Below are 15,514 nucleotides of genomic sequence, written 5' to 3' on the forward strand. Positions count from 1 at the left end.
AAAATATGAAATATGGTGTATTTTGGAAATAAGACAATTGTATGAGAAGTTGGGAAAGTAAGGATCTGCAAAGGGAACTAGAAGATCAGCCCTGCTGAAACACTGCTGTCTCAGATGGACAACTAGGAATTTACAGGAGAATATGGGGCTCGAGGCGCATCCAGCTGGAGCAGGGTAGCATGGGCGAGCTGGTGGAGAAGGTAACGGAAGGCTCTTGCCTCTGCTCTGTTGGTCAACTTGAGGTTGCTGTAGGTTGGTCAGCAAAGCAGACATTGGTAAAAAGAGCTGGACACAGATCAAGGTAAGAGAAAAGCAAGACACAATTAATTATCTGTCTGTCTCTCATGGCATCTAACCATTATGATCCTCAGACAGTATGACTGCTGCTTCACTTTCAATTTCCGAACCTTGTGTAAATTCCATTTTTGGCCAATGTTAACCAGGAACCATACAAGGAAGGACTCTGGGAGACATGGTTCCAGCTTAGCCCATTGATCACAGAACGAAACTACCACAGGCTTTAACCTCCTCTTACATATTGTGTACTTTAATTACAGATTTCTTTTTTATCTGTATGGGCATGCACACATACACACACATAGAATGATCCTGAACTCTATGAGCATAGGGAATTTTATCTGTCTTATACACCTCAATGTCTAGATCAATGCTCAACATATAGTAAGTACAGGATGGGGCAAAAGTAGGTTTACAGTTGTTTCATGTGAAAAATCCTATATAATAAAAGGCTAAAATGCAAATCGAACAGCAGAACGACTGATCGCTATGACGCGCACTGACCATCAGGGGGCAGATGCTCAATGCAGGAACTGCACCCTGGTGGTCAGTGCGCTCCCACAGGGGGTGTGCCGCTCAGCTAGAAGCTGGGCTCACAGCTGGCAAGTGCAGCAGCAGTGGCGGGAACCTCTTCTGCCTCCACGGCAGCGCTAAGGATGTCTGACTGACAGCTTAGGTCCACTCACCACAGAGAATGGGCCTAAGCCATCAGTCGGACATCCCCCAAGGGTTCCCGGTCTGTGAGAGGCCACAGGCCAGGCTGAGGGACTTCCCTCCCCGTTCCCCCCCCCCACCCGCCCCCGAGTGCATGAATTTCGTGTACCGGGCCTCTAGCAGTACAATGATAAATAATCATACAAGAATAAACTGTGTTTTGTGTACTTACAACTGTATTCAACAAATAATCATTGGTTGAATTTTTATTGCTACCCAGGTATGTGCCCCAATTTGCGGTTGTTTTAATTTGCTAAATGTAAATGTCTTATTCCTCTAAAAGTGATTGAATGATAGGCTTCAATATGTGATGCTTTGCACAGGTAAGGAGATTCTTGGAAACAGATGTGCCTGCAGGATCTTAGGGAATTTCTAATGCTAAAATATAAGGCCACTAGACAGTCTAATAGTAGACATATTTTGGAGTAGGACTTATGTCTGTTAAAAGTCAGCCAGCCATGAAGAAAATATGACTATAGAAACATATAAGATGAGGAAGTGTGACCCACTTAGACTATAGAAATTGTGGTTTTTACAAGACATTTAACCAAATGAATTCCCACAACCTTAATACCTGATGCTGAAAACATGCATCTCCACAGATTAATTCTGCTTTCCCATTGGTAAATCTGACAAACGAGTTCATTTACATTAGCCCTTCCATCTTTTATACTCTGAACTACCTGTAAACTTCCCAGAGCTTATAGACAGAAATAAGACCACTGTTGATATCAGCCTGGACTTCTCAAAGGAGAGTGTCACACTAGCTGGACAGCATCTTATGAACTGGCAAACACTCAGGTCTCCAGGGAAGATGCAGTGACTTGCTCAGTTTCTTGGAATTGACCACTTGTTCACTTCTGGAACCTAGGTTTTGTCAGCCATAAATTAATGATCCTGACCCAAATCAGGCTTCTTGTTATTCTGGAAGGACCCCAATAACCCAATTCTCCTCACATCCTAAAGAAATATTGAGAAGGCACCTGTCAGAATGGCTACCATCAACAAATCAACAAATGACAAGTGCTGGAGAGGATGTGGAGAAAAGGGAACCCAGTACACTGCTGGTGGGAATGCAGACTGGTGCAGCCACTGTGGAGAACAGTCTGAAGTTTCCTCAAAAAACTAAATATGGAACTGCCATTTGACCAAGTGATCCCACTTCTAGGAATATAGCCTAAGAAACCCAAAGCACCAATCAGAAAGAAGGTATGCACCCCTATATTCATAGCAGCACCATTTACAATAGCTAAAGACCTGGAAACAACCCAAGTGCCCATCAGTAGATGAGTGAGTAAAAAAGTTCTGGTACATTTATTAGTATACCATAGAGTACTAGGCAGCAGAAAAAAAAAAAAAAAGGAAGAAGAAGAAGACTCTCTTACCCTTTGAGACAGCATGGAGGAACCTGGAGAGTATTATGCTAAGTGAAATAAGTCAATCACAGAAAGGTAAGTATCACATGATCACACTCATATGTGGGATCTAAGTAACAAATAAACTGATGAACAGAGTGGATCCAGAGAGATGGAAGCATGGAACAGAGTGTGGAATATCAGAGGGAAGGTAGGTGGGAGGTAATCAACCAAAGACCTTGCTTGTATGCATAACCCATGGACACAGACAATAGGGTACTGAAGGCCTGGAGCCAGGGGGTGGGTGGGGGTTGGGGGTAGGCTAGAGAGGGTCAATGGGGGTAAAGGGGGAACATATGTAATACTTTCAACAATAAAAACTTATTTTAAAAAAAAGGGAAAAATATTGAGAAGGAACAAGAGATGGAAACACAGGAGAGTGAGTTACTTTCTGAGTATAGTTAGTGTTAACACAGGCCTGCAGTCCACTATGAACAGAAGTCATATTGGCTTTTCCAGTGAGTCCCTCTTTCTGACTCTTGCCTATATACACCAGACTATAACTGGAAAAAACTGAACTTTATTTTTCCTCTTTAAAGCACCTTAATTAGGCAATAGGCTCCTCACCTTCCCAAAGTCCTTTTGAAAATAAGAACTAATACAGCAGAGATTAAAACAAAAAAATCCTGGTGGATACAGTCACTGTGTTCATTAACATGTTAAGTGGTTATTTTTAATGGTACATTTAACTAAAGCAAATGTATCCATGGGAGAAGAATGTGGCCATTAAAGCTGGCGTCTGTTGAACAAACTGAGGCTCCACATTCAGCGAAGCAGGATCATAACACCAAGAACATGACGTGCTAACAGCAGACTCATTAGCATTAATTGCTGCATTTAGTCCCACTTAAAACTGCCTGTATATATCACACTTGCAAAATACATTAGCCTTTTTGAAATAAATACACCCTAAAATATGATCACATAAATAACAATGGAACTAAGTCAAGACCCACATGTGTGACGTGATGAGAAAGAAGGAGAGCTAATGATATCAGTCGCTAGGCAATTTGACCATAGAAAACTACTATTAGATGACAGGGTGCAAAATTCAGTCTAAAAGGGGGGCTCATGCAGAAGGGTGTGGCAGCTGCCAATGAAAGGTTACTTTTCAAGACAACAATTTGCTCAGCCTGAGTAGTGGGCAAACCTGAGAGGTGTGAATACACAGATGCCAATTACTGTGCGGTGCTATGGGCTCATTCATTTGGTTTGTTCATTCACAAATCTTCCTGAGGAGAGGTAGTGTAGACCAGGCACCAGGCTTAATCATTCACTTGCTCTCTGAGGGCAAGCTCCCATCCTCAGTCCGCAGGAGTTTAAGTCTGGCTGCAAAAACTGACATTTTGCAAAGATTTATTTATAAATCAATCCTTTTATGATGCAAGTTAGGTATTTTAATGGCCCTTTCAAGGTCCTGCCATTGGACCAAACTACTATGCAAGCCTACAGCTGGGCCCAGGTGGGACTGAGGTCATTGAAAGATGGGGCTGTGACTAGGCTTTATGAATGAAAGAGGCATCTTTTCAGAACCCTTTACCATGTAGTATGTCCCAATTCCTCCTTTGCCTTTTAAATTTCAGCAAAACCTTGATATAACAGACTCATTCAGGCAAGGGGGTATCTGTTAAAACTGAAAGTCCACTATATAATAAAGTAGGTTTTCCAAATGCATATGTTGAAAAATTGACAAATTAGTTAGTTTACTTATTTTTACTTAAGTAGACACATTTGTGCAATTAAAATTAAGTATGTATGAAAAATTTAATTTCACAGAAAAGTTTTCTGTGTGTATCACTGTAATTTAAAATTAATACTGAATAGGTCTAGTAAATGTCTTCATTCACCAGGCACCGCCAAGAAACAAACGCACACAGCTGGGTGTGGCTTATTGCATGTGGGAGCATCAGCTGGCAAGCGTTAAAACTGCTGCAGAAAGGCATGCCGCAGGTCAACAGACCAATTACCAGGCAACGCAGCGTGTGTGAGCACGTGCTAATCATTCGCCGAACATTGTTTACAAGCAGTGACTCTTGGATTTAAACGTGTAGACTATAGTTGTAGATATGTAATATTTATTTATGTCTGCAAAATTACTAGCGTTTTTTCCAACATATGGCCTATTTGCTAAAATTTGTCAAAGATAGCAAATTACTAATGAGAAAATATAATCTGTTAATTTAATTATAAGCAAATCTTGGTTGAAAGCATTTTAAAATTAACATGTTATTAATTTTCACATATGACATGTGGACAGGAAATTTAATCCATTATATCTGAAGTCCGTTAAATTGAGGTCCGAGACATGGAGGGTTTTCTGTACTATATATGGAAACAGCACATATCATTTCACAGAACCATATTACATAGTTACCCTAGGGCACCAGATAGCAATAGTAAATGCAGTACTAATCAGTGGCAAAACACTATCAGTCTATGTTTCGTGGGTATAGAAACTGAGCCCCAGAAAATTAACTGCTTGGCTCAAGGAAATACAGCTAGTTGGACAGTGGGGCCCCAGCACCGGACCCCTAGGCCTTCTGGGTCTAACAATAGTATGGCTTCCACTACAGCAGTGGTTCTCAACCTCTGGCCCTTTAAAACAGTTCCTCATGTTGTGACCCCCAACCATAAAATTGTTTTTGTTGATACTTCATAACTGTAATGTTGCTACTGTTATGAATCATAATGTAAATATCTGATATGCAGGATGGTCTTAGGCGACCCCTGTGGAAGGGTTGTTTGACTGCCAAAGGGGTCGCGACCCACAGGTTGAGAACTGCTGCCCTACAGACTCTCTCCCTATGGAATCTGGAAGAGGACTCCCAGTTGCCCGTTTCAGTAGCCCACGTGAATATGCTTGAAGAGGGTTATGGGCCAAATTGTGTCCCCTCAAATTCATAGTTGAAGCTTGAACTCTCCAGTATGCCTTAGAATTTCACTGTTTGTAGATAAGGACTTTAAAGAGGTAATTAAGGTTAAATGAAGTCATAAGGTTGGGGCCCTAATCCAATCAGACTCATCTATATATATAAAATCCTAATACGAAAATAGATCGAATGGTGGGACAACTGAACAACCATACAGCTAGTTGCTATGACATGCGCTGACCACCAGGGGGTGCGTGCAGAACATGGCAGGCCTCAGCAGCAGGCGGCAGAGCATGGCCATGGTGGGATGGTGGAGCAGGTGAGCGGGGGCTCCAGACCAAGGCAGAGCACTGGTTGCTGTCAGCGGGGAGAGCCTCTGGTAGTTATTGAAAATTCTTTTGCTCCCGTGTACTGTGGGTCTGCCCAGTGCTTGCACCTGCTGCCAGCATTGGCCCCACGCCTTGTGCTGGCCGCAATTGCTTGGTGCTGTCAGTGGGTTCAAGTGGCGACTACCAACCCTTATCACCCCTCAGGGCTTCTCCACCTCCCCCTGCTCCTGTGGGGCGATAGGGGCCAGCAGCTGCCTCTTGCACCCACTCCCAATGCCAACCCCGCTCACACTCGCAGCTGGCACTGGAGCCACTGCTCACACCCGCTGCTGGCACCCAGCGCCGGTCCTGATCACCCCTGAGGGCTTATCCACTCCCCCCTGCTCCTGAGGGGTGATCAGAGCAGCAACCGCTGCTCGCACCTACTGACAGTGCAGGCCCTGCTCACACCCACTGCTGGTGCCAGCCCCAGTAGCTTCATGCCAACAGCGGATGTGAGTGGGGGCTGGTGCCATCAGTGTGTGGGAGTGGCGGTGGCAGGAGTGGGGCTGTTGGCAGAGAGGGGACTGGGGGACTCTGCGGGAGGGGTTGGACAGGGGTTTGGAGGTTGGGCCCAGACTTGCCCCTGTGCCCACCGCAGCCTCATGGCCCACAGTTCCTTTCAAGGTGCACGAATTCGTGCATTGGGCCCCTAGTATCTTCATAAGAAGAGGAGATACCAGGGATGCATGTAAACAAAGAAGAGGCCATGTGAGGACACAGCAAGAAGGTGGCCATCTGCAAGCTCAGGAGAGCGGCCTTGGGAGAAACCAGCCCTACGGGCAGCATGATCCTGGACTTCCAGGCTCCAGAATTTGGAGGAAATAAATTTCTGTTGATTAAGCCACCATGTCTGTAGTATTTTGTTATGGCAGTCTCAGCAGATGAATACAGAGAGCAAGTTCATTGGTCTATTAGAAAGGTTTTGCTAAATGTCCTTGCTAGTCAATCCTGGGATGACAGTTACTATAGGGACATGCATTTTTGTTCTTATTCCAATCGGAAGTCAAACTGCTGAGACCTATAAAGGGTAAATCTTGTGTGTGGGGTAAGAAATATTAGTAGTGTGTGTGTGTGTGTGTGTGTGTATGAAAAAATTAGATGTGTTTGTGTGTGTGAGAGAGGGAGTTAATGTATATACTGTGAGATTTCATACACATATACAAATATATATACATATATGCATAGCACTGAATTTTTATCAATTTCTATCAATAGAAAATATAGTTAGTGTGGTTCCTACCCCCACTCCATCACAGGAAAAGCCACAGATTCATCCGAATTCTTTGCGGTGAGCTTTTTGAGGCACAGCAGCTGAGCATGGAGCTGAGTGGCACTCCTTGACCCCTACTGTAGGCCAGCCTTAACACCACTTCAACCAAAAACAATAAAAGCCTGAGTTCCTTGGCAGATACCGTGATGGAGGAACATAAAAAAAATGCACTAAACAGATTCAACAGCAAGATATATGAAAGGAGTAAAAAGAAAGCTAAGGAAACAAAATATCAATGTTTGAATGTTAGAGGAATAATTGTGCAATTAATTCATGATTTGAAGCTACAATGTTGACTGGCTCTGAAAAAAAACTGTGGCAAACATGCCCCCCCCCCCCCCGAAGCATTGTCCTGCCTTAGGTCTGAGGAGCATCTACTGACTTTGCAAGGTCCACATATATGAACACTTTTGTACTGCATAACAACTTATTGAGACAAGAATAATATAACTCTCTACATTTGACATTAACCATGTTACTGAAAGCTTTTGTAATTTGAGGGCCCAAACTAATTTTTCCTTCCTAATCCATTGACCACAATGAGAAATGGTTTACTAGTATCACCAAGCTGCATCCCTGGAATATCCCCGGCATATCCCAGAATAAGGGTCAAGCACCAAGCATGGCCACTCCTCAGAGCGCTCCCTCTGAATGAATGACTCTTGATATTGCATCCCCTTCATTCAGTTTGCAATGGGATAGGCAACCACTCCTCATGTGGCAAAATAAGCTGTATTGACGAAACATTTTCCTGAAACCATTTGTTGTGGTAAATGAGCTTGGGCATTACTGCCCACACCCATATGCATTGATTTATCTCCTGCCAAAACAGTTGTTCTCTTCCTGTCCAGGCTTTCTAAATGTGACCCGCATCCCCCAAATCTGGAAGAGGATTGGGGAATGTTGGCAAAATAATAACTGAGATTTGAGAAATGGAAAATCTCTTTCAACCTTTTCGCTGTTTGTATGTACCCAGTCATAGCTAGCATAGACCTTGCAAAATCTGGCTCCTTCTTTTGTTCTTGGGAAGGTGAAAGGGATTAGATCAGGAGTTGCGGATGTGATTCAAAAGGACCCATTTTTGAGGCTGTTTGTTGCTGTTGGGCTTTGTTTTGTTTCTTGATGAGTGGGTGGCAGAAGTCTTTGTGAGAGTATTTGTTACATACATTTGAATTCTGAGCAGCTACTGGTCTATTTCCCAAAGGACAAGCTAGCCCGTAGAGGTCAGTGGAGAGAGAGCGCCAGCGTACAACCTGGATCAGATAACAAAAGCAGATGCGGCTGATGGCGGCTGGGCAAGGCGGGAGTTAATAAACCCACACGCACCCGGGCTCTGTCAGTCACAGGGAATGTATGGCATAATTGTTTCTGCTTCTAATGCTCTAGTGATGTGGGAGACATGAGAATATTAAAATAAGACAGAAAAATGGAAACTCATTTCTAGCAGCTGCCAAACAAATAGGATGCAAAACAGGGGAGAGGTATATTAAAATGTTCACAAGGTTCACTTCACCAAAATGAAACTGTGCCTCTCAGGGATATCAAATCCTCCCCCTCTCTTTCAAGCACGGGTCCCCTCCCATTTCCCATCAAACTGTTGCTCCCTGCCTTCTTTCCGAATTCTTTGCTGTCACTCTATTCCCTCATCACTGTCTCTTTTCCTCTTTGTTTCTTAATTTTCTTCATGTTCCTATTCCTTTCTCTCCTCTCCGTTATCCTGTCACAAACATGTCTTATAGTCTCTCTCTCTCTCTCTCTCTCTCTCTCTCTCTCTCTCTCTCTCTCTCTCTCTCTCTCTCTCTCTCTCTCTCCTTCTCATTTATTATTAATTAACCTGGGAAGCACATTTCCTAAACCCAGCCGTTGACTGGAGCTGTAAAAATGCTCCCTTGAAAAACACCCAGAAGTGACGCTGGGAGGGTTGCGGGTGGGCGGTGGGTCGGGTGCTGCTGCGATGCTCGCAGCCGCCATGAGGGGGCAGAGGCACGCGCCGGCGGGCGAGCCACACCGTCACGCACACCCTGGAGGCTTGGGAGGGGGCTGGAAGGCTGCTCACGCGTGTCACCCATCACCGCCGCTGACAGCCGCCTAAGGATTCTGCCCGCGTCCCAGGCTGTACGACTGGGCGCAGCGAATAAGCAAGCGATTCCTGATGAGTGCGGGAGGGGTGAATTCCGCCTCGGGCTAGTACAGATATTTCTTCCAGAAACAAAGGAGTGATTCATGCTGCCTGTGATTAGGGAAGGGAAAGGGGCAAAGCAGAGCGAGCCCACTGGGTCTCGCAGCCTCGCGTCCCCCAGGGGTTCCGGCTGGCTGCCTCAGTCTTGGCCCCTAGGTCAGCGCGTCCTGGCCCCCCCGCGGGCCCTCCCCCTCATCTCCCTCCCCTGTTGCCAGGTCAGGAGAAATCTAAGGAGCAGCGTTGTTTGGCCTCTCCGGGGACAGTGGAGGAGCCGGCCCGCAGTGCATATGTTAGGGGAGAAGATGGATTTGCAGTCCAGAAGGGCGGCCAGGCCAGCCTCCCTCCGCTGCGGGTGCGGCTGTGAGTAGTGACAGTTTGGTGAACTGGGCGGCAGGTGGCAGTAACGCTGTCAACCTGCAGCCTCCAGGAGACCGAACTTGGAGCTCTGCCATGTGTATGTCTCAGCCAGCCCCCTGCTCCGACCCCCAACACACAGGATCTCTCTCTCTCTCTCTCTCTCTCTCTCTCTCTCTCTCTCTCTCTCTCTCTCACACACACACACACACACACACACACACACACACACACACGGTCCTGGTGTCCTGCTGCGATTTTCATCCTTTTAACATATTTCAAAATAGGGTGGAGAGGATAGTAGCATTAACAACGATAATAATGTACATTTACTGAGCCCTATGTGCTAGGTATACAATGTTTTTATTTTAATGTAAAATAATAATAATAACAAGATGTCAAAATAATGTTGGTCCAGAAGTTAACAGCATCTAATTTCTTTGGTTTTTGGTTGAGAGCATAAAATACTTTTTTTTTTTCCTTCCAAGAAGGTAGCTAGGTTTGGATCTCGCCACTTCCAGAGGAGCAGGAAGCTGTATTCATTTATTTAATTTTAGGAAAGCTGGGGTTATTTGGCCACCTTTGGGCAGGACTCAGCCTCCAGACTGTTTTTCTCAACAATGTATTATGTTTAACGGGAATTTTCATGTAACTGTCCAGATTTACAGCTTCCCTGGAACAAGTGAAACAGGAGACTGGACCTAAATGACACCCATCCTGGGAGCTGAGGAGCTGTTCCTGCTATTAGCAGGGGCAAGTTTGCCACAGTCCCCACCCCAACCTATTGTCTCACACTCAACCTTTTCACCTCCATGGCCTTTGGAGGCATCTGAGCATGGATTCCTGGCGTATTAGGGACTTGTGGAGATGAGAACCAAACTATCAGAGAGGAAGGAGGCCCCATGGATTGAAAAGGAAGGAAATGGCTGATCCAGCGGTTCTCAACCTGTGGGTCGCGACCCCTTTGGCGGTCAAACGACCCTTTCACAGGGGTCGCCTAAGACCATCCTGCATATCAGATATTTACATTACGCTTCATAACAGTAGCAACATTCCAGTTATGAAGTAACAGCGAAAATAATTTTATGGTTGGGTCACAACATGAAGATCTGTATTTAAAGGGCCAGAAGGTTGAGAACCACTGAGCTGAGCTGAGGAAGGAGTTGCATAGAGGAGCCTGGGAAGAACAACTTGATAAATGCTGTCACCTGTACTCTGTTTCCTCACAGTGCCCCGGAGGCAGCCGAACCTTGGGAGAGAATAGTGCTGTGATGCCTGGGGCCTCAGGTGTAGGAGCTGTGGTGAAGGTCCAATGATCTTTTGTGATGGCAATGGCGGGGGGGGGGGGGGGGGGGGATCAGGAGCAAAGCTCCCCGCCTTGGATAGGCCATGAGGGCTAGATCAAGGAGACACAGGGATCACCTACCAGAAACCTCTTTAGGAATGCTCTTGGGATATTTGTATGAACCCAAGGGAGGTGGAAGAGACCCCCTAAAGTGATCAAGGTACGTTTTCCTGACAATCCTGATATCTGAGAGCTGAGCCATCATTCAGTTTGTCCAGAGCAGTGATGGTGAACCTTTTGAGCTCGGCGTGTCAGCATTTTGAAAAACCCTAACTTAACTCAGGTGCTGTGTCACATTTAGAATTTTTTTTATATTTGCAACCATAGTAAAACAAAGACTTATATTTTTGACATTTATTTTATATATTTAAATACCATTTAGCAAAGAAAAATCAACCAAAAAAATGAGTTCGCGTGTCACCTCTGACACGCGTGTCATAGGTTTGACATCACTGGTCTAGACGAATAAAGAAATGTAATTTTTTCAGCATCCAAATATTTGTAACACTAACATTTACAGAGGGCATCTTATGCTAAATTCTTCTAATAACCCATTGAAGTGGATATCCTTGTTATCCCTGCTTAAAGCTGAGGAAAATAAGACTAAGAAGCTTAGATAAAAGGCTCACAATCATACAAATGGTAGATGGGCAGCCAAGGCTCAAATGCAAGTGTGTGTGTGTCTCTAGCGCAGGGGTCGGCAAACTCTTCTGGTAAAGGGCCAAGTAGTAATTACATTTTTGGCTCTGTGGGCAATGCGTTCTGTTGCAACTACTCAGTTCTGTGTTATTGCACAAAACAGTATGTAAATGCATGAACATATCTATGTCCCAATAATTCTTTATTAATGGGCATTGAAATATAAATTTCTTGTAATTTTTTCTTGTCACAAAATGTTACTTTTAATTTTTTTCAACAGTTAAAAAAGGTAAGAGTCATTCTTAGTTTAACTTTCAAGCTGTGCAAAAACGGACAGAGGTAAGAAGAAACACAAAAAAAAACAGAACAGTTGGTGGACCAAGTTTGGTTTCTGGGCTGCAGTTTGTCAAGTTTTGCTCTGGTATCTACAACAAGCATGTCAAACTCTTGGCCCACAAGCCGCGAGTTTGGCATGATTGATCTGCAATAATCTGTATACTTGGTAGGCACTCCCTGCCTCTAGACCAGCCATGGGCAAACTATGGCCCGCGGGCCGGATCCGGCCCGTTCGGCTGTTCTATCCGGCCCGCGGAGCCGAAAGAGCGGAGGGTTCTCTTGCTCTCCCCTCCGCTCCTTCACCAGCAGCAGTGTTAACATGTATTAGTTCACACAAACGCTCCATCCATGCTTTTGTTCCGGCCCTCCGGTCCAGTTTAAGAACCCATTGTGGCCCTCAAGTCAAAAAGTTTGCCCACCCCTGCTCTAGACCTAAACTAGCCAGTCACAGTAGAGAAAAAGTCAAAGACATTTTGCCACTCACACTTCAACAAGCATTTAAAAACTGTCCATTCCCTAAAGAAGTAGCTCTTCAACCTCTAGCCACCATTACATCAAGGTTATATTCCATGAGGGAGTGTGATATATTAGAAAGAGCAGTGGGCTTGACATAAGAAAAGCTGGTTTCAAATTCCAAACTGTGTGATTTTGAGCAAATGACCTAGGTTGTCAGAAGTTCACTGACTTCATTTATCAATCACAATGCCTGCCTCAAAGGTTAACTATGGGCATTAGGTCAGGCCATGCACATAAAATATATAGCAAGACAGGTAACTTCATAATTTGGGGAACCTAAACTTTATTCAATTTAGAGGATCTTATTTTAAGAAAAGAAAAATAACATTTTTATTAAAGAACTATTTGCTAAAAATATTTATTTAGAATGAGAAAAAAATCTCAACAAATAATAGGAGACTTGGAGGTTCAGGTTGTTTTCTTCTGAGATTTCTTCAACCAACTCACCAAAAATGCTTACATGCAAACTTGTCCTGATTATAATTTGGCTCCCCCCCCCAATCAAGAACATGCTAGAATCCCCAGAAAATCACATTCATAGGGGTCCATGAAAATGGGAGGCCCTAAAGCTTAGTGTCACGGTGTGGCAGTTGCAATGGGAAGATAGTAACACATAGGGGACTGATAAAAAATAACTATATTAAACATAATGGGAGCTAAGTTTCTCATTGTCAGAGAAGGAAGGTGGAAATGTTGAAAACAGAATGAACTCTATAGTGTTGGGATGGAATCTGAGGTATCAGTGTAAACTCAAAATGCTCACTATAGACAAATACAAACAGAGCCGAGAGATGACAGACAAATGATAGATAAATGGAGATGTAAGTGTATGCACATGAATGTGTGTGATCACACATGTAATCCTAGCCCTATCCTCCAAGAGCAGCAACACCCCAAAAGTAAGGTACTCACTCAGTTTCCAGAACTTGCTTTCTAAGCACCATTCCCCAATACTGGGTCCTTGGAGAAATAGCTGATTCCAGGGCTAGGGAGAAAATGTATACAATTAACCTGGAATGTTTGATTAAGTCAATAGTTTTTTAAAGAAGGCTCAAAGAATGAGAGGAACATATGAAAAGAATACAAAAGGCAGCTTGAAAGAGATATTGGCCAAATCTGGGATAACTTGAACATTAAAATAAATCATGAGAGCAACAGATTATAAATCATTAAATAAAATAGCTTAGTCCACCTTATATAAATAAATGAATGAATAAGTTGAAAGTTTAATGAGGAAGGGGATTCATAGTTTTAGAGTAATCCTCACCTCACCACACACACACACACACACACACACACACACACACACACAGGGAATACTCATTAATTACAAAGGGAAAAGAGGAACTATGCAGTGGAGAAGTCTGAAAGACACTATGATCAAGTGATCAAAGAGAACACCATCAGTAATGGGGCAAATCAAAATCATGGGCCATGTGACAGGATGCAGTGAAAGGAGCACAGCGTCACTCACCTCTGTAATATGTGTCATCACAAGGAAATGTAGATAAGCTCAAATTGAGGGGCATTCTGCAAAATAGTTGGCCAATACTCTTCAGAACTGTGAAGGCCAGGAGTCAGGGAAGACTGAGGAACTATTCCGGGTTGAAGGAGACTTAAAGAGACATGACCGCTAAAAGCAGCTATATTCTGAACTAAATCCTGTTGCTATAAAAACCATTATTGGGATAATTGGTGAAAGTTGAGTGGAATTTGGAAATAAGATGGGAGTGGAGTATCAATGTTAATTCCTGATTTTAATGATTATAGTGTGGTTATGTAGAAGGCATTTAAAAAGATACACAACAGCGTGGCTAGTGTTGCTCAGTGGTTGAGGGTCGACCTATGAACCAGGAGGTCTCAGTTCAATTCCTGGTCTGGACACATGCAGGGTTGTGGGCTGCATGTGTGGGGCATGCAGGAGGCAGTCAATCAATGATTCTTTCTCATCATTGATGTTCCTATTTCTCTCTCCCTCCTCCTTCCTCTCTGAAATCAATAAATAAAGTATATATTTTTTTTAAAAAAAGATACACAATAAAGGGCTTATGGATGATGAAGCATTGTGTTGATCACTTAGTCTCAAATGACTTAGTGAAAAATTATCTTTGTACTAAACTCTCAGATTTTCTGAAAACTTAAAATTGTTTAAAAATTGAAAATGCATATTAAACATAAAAATAAAAGTAATAGTTTCATGAGATCAGGAATGGTATTGTGTATTTCTTTTGAATCCCTCATAGAAATTCATAGATCTGGGCATACTGTGGGAATTTAATAAACACTATTGAATGGAAACTTATTCAATGAAATAGGCAATGGGACATTATTTAAAGAGTCAGACTACCACAAAGATTGCCTCAATTATATTTTAAGGATGAAGAAAGCATTCATACAAGTCATACCATCTCTACTATGCATGCACCCATACACAAAAATTTGATCTTGAAAGCAAATAAAATGTACAACAAAATTAATGTATGTGTATTTAATAATAAAAAATTTTCCTTAGAAATCAGTCTTAGAAATACTAAAAAGTAAAAGGAATATTAAAAAGTATAATTATTTCAATCTATAAAAAAGGAAGCCTAACCATAGAGTAAAAGAGATGAGATCTGATATATAAATCAAAATGGTGGTGTAAAAAAATTAATACCCTTATGTACTGTATAGCAACCTTAGTTTTGCAACACCATATTGCTTATTTGTAAGTTACGGTTCCATTGGAGAAGCAGAACCACTGTAGAAAGTACTGACTTAACTATCAGTGCCATTCTCTTCTTTCCATGCCCTCCAAGCTCTCTACTCTCCATTCCCTCCTAACCACTGAGCATCATCCTTGAGTCCTCTTTGATCTTCATCCTCACCCAGTTCAACATTTGATGACAATCTACATACAGGATGTGGCAAAAGTGGGTTTATAGTTGCTCATATGGGGGGAAATGAACAAATAAATAATAAATGTAAGAATAAACTATGTTTTGTGTACTCACCATGGTAAACCTACTTTTGCCCCACCCTGTATATTGAGCATTGTAATACTTGTGGAGACCTATATGATACATTCCAGGGCAGGAGGTATGCCTTATCTAATGGAGTCTTTACAAGGAACAGATACCCGCTTTTCTGGTTCCCTGTTCAAAAACTTCAGTTTTCACAAGGATCCCAAGCAACTCTATAAGCTGATGATAAGCATCGGCTAGTGCTC

The sequence above is a fragment of the Myotis daubentonii genome, chromosome 3, assembly GCF_963259705.1.
Source record: "Myotis daubentonii chromosome 3, mMyoDau2.1, whole genome shotgun sequence".
NCBI classification, from domain to species: Eukaryota; Metazoa; Chordata; class Mammalia; order Chiroptera; family Vespertilionidae; genus Myotis; species Myotis daubentonii.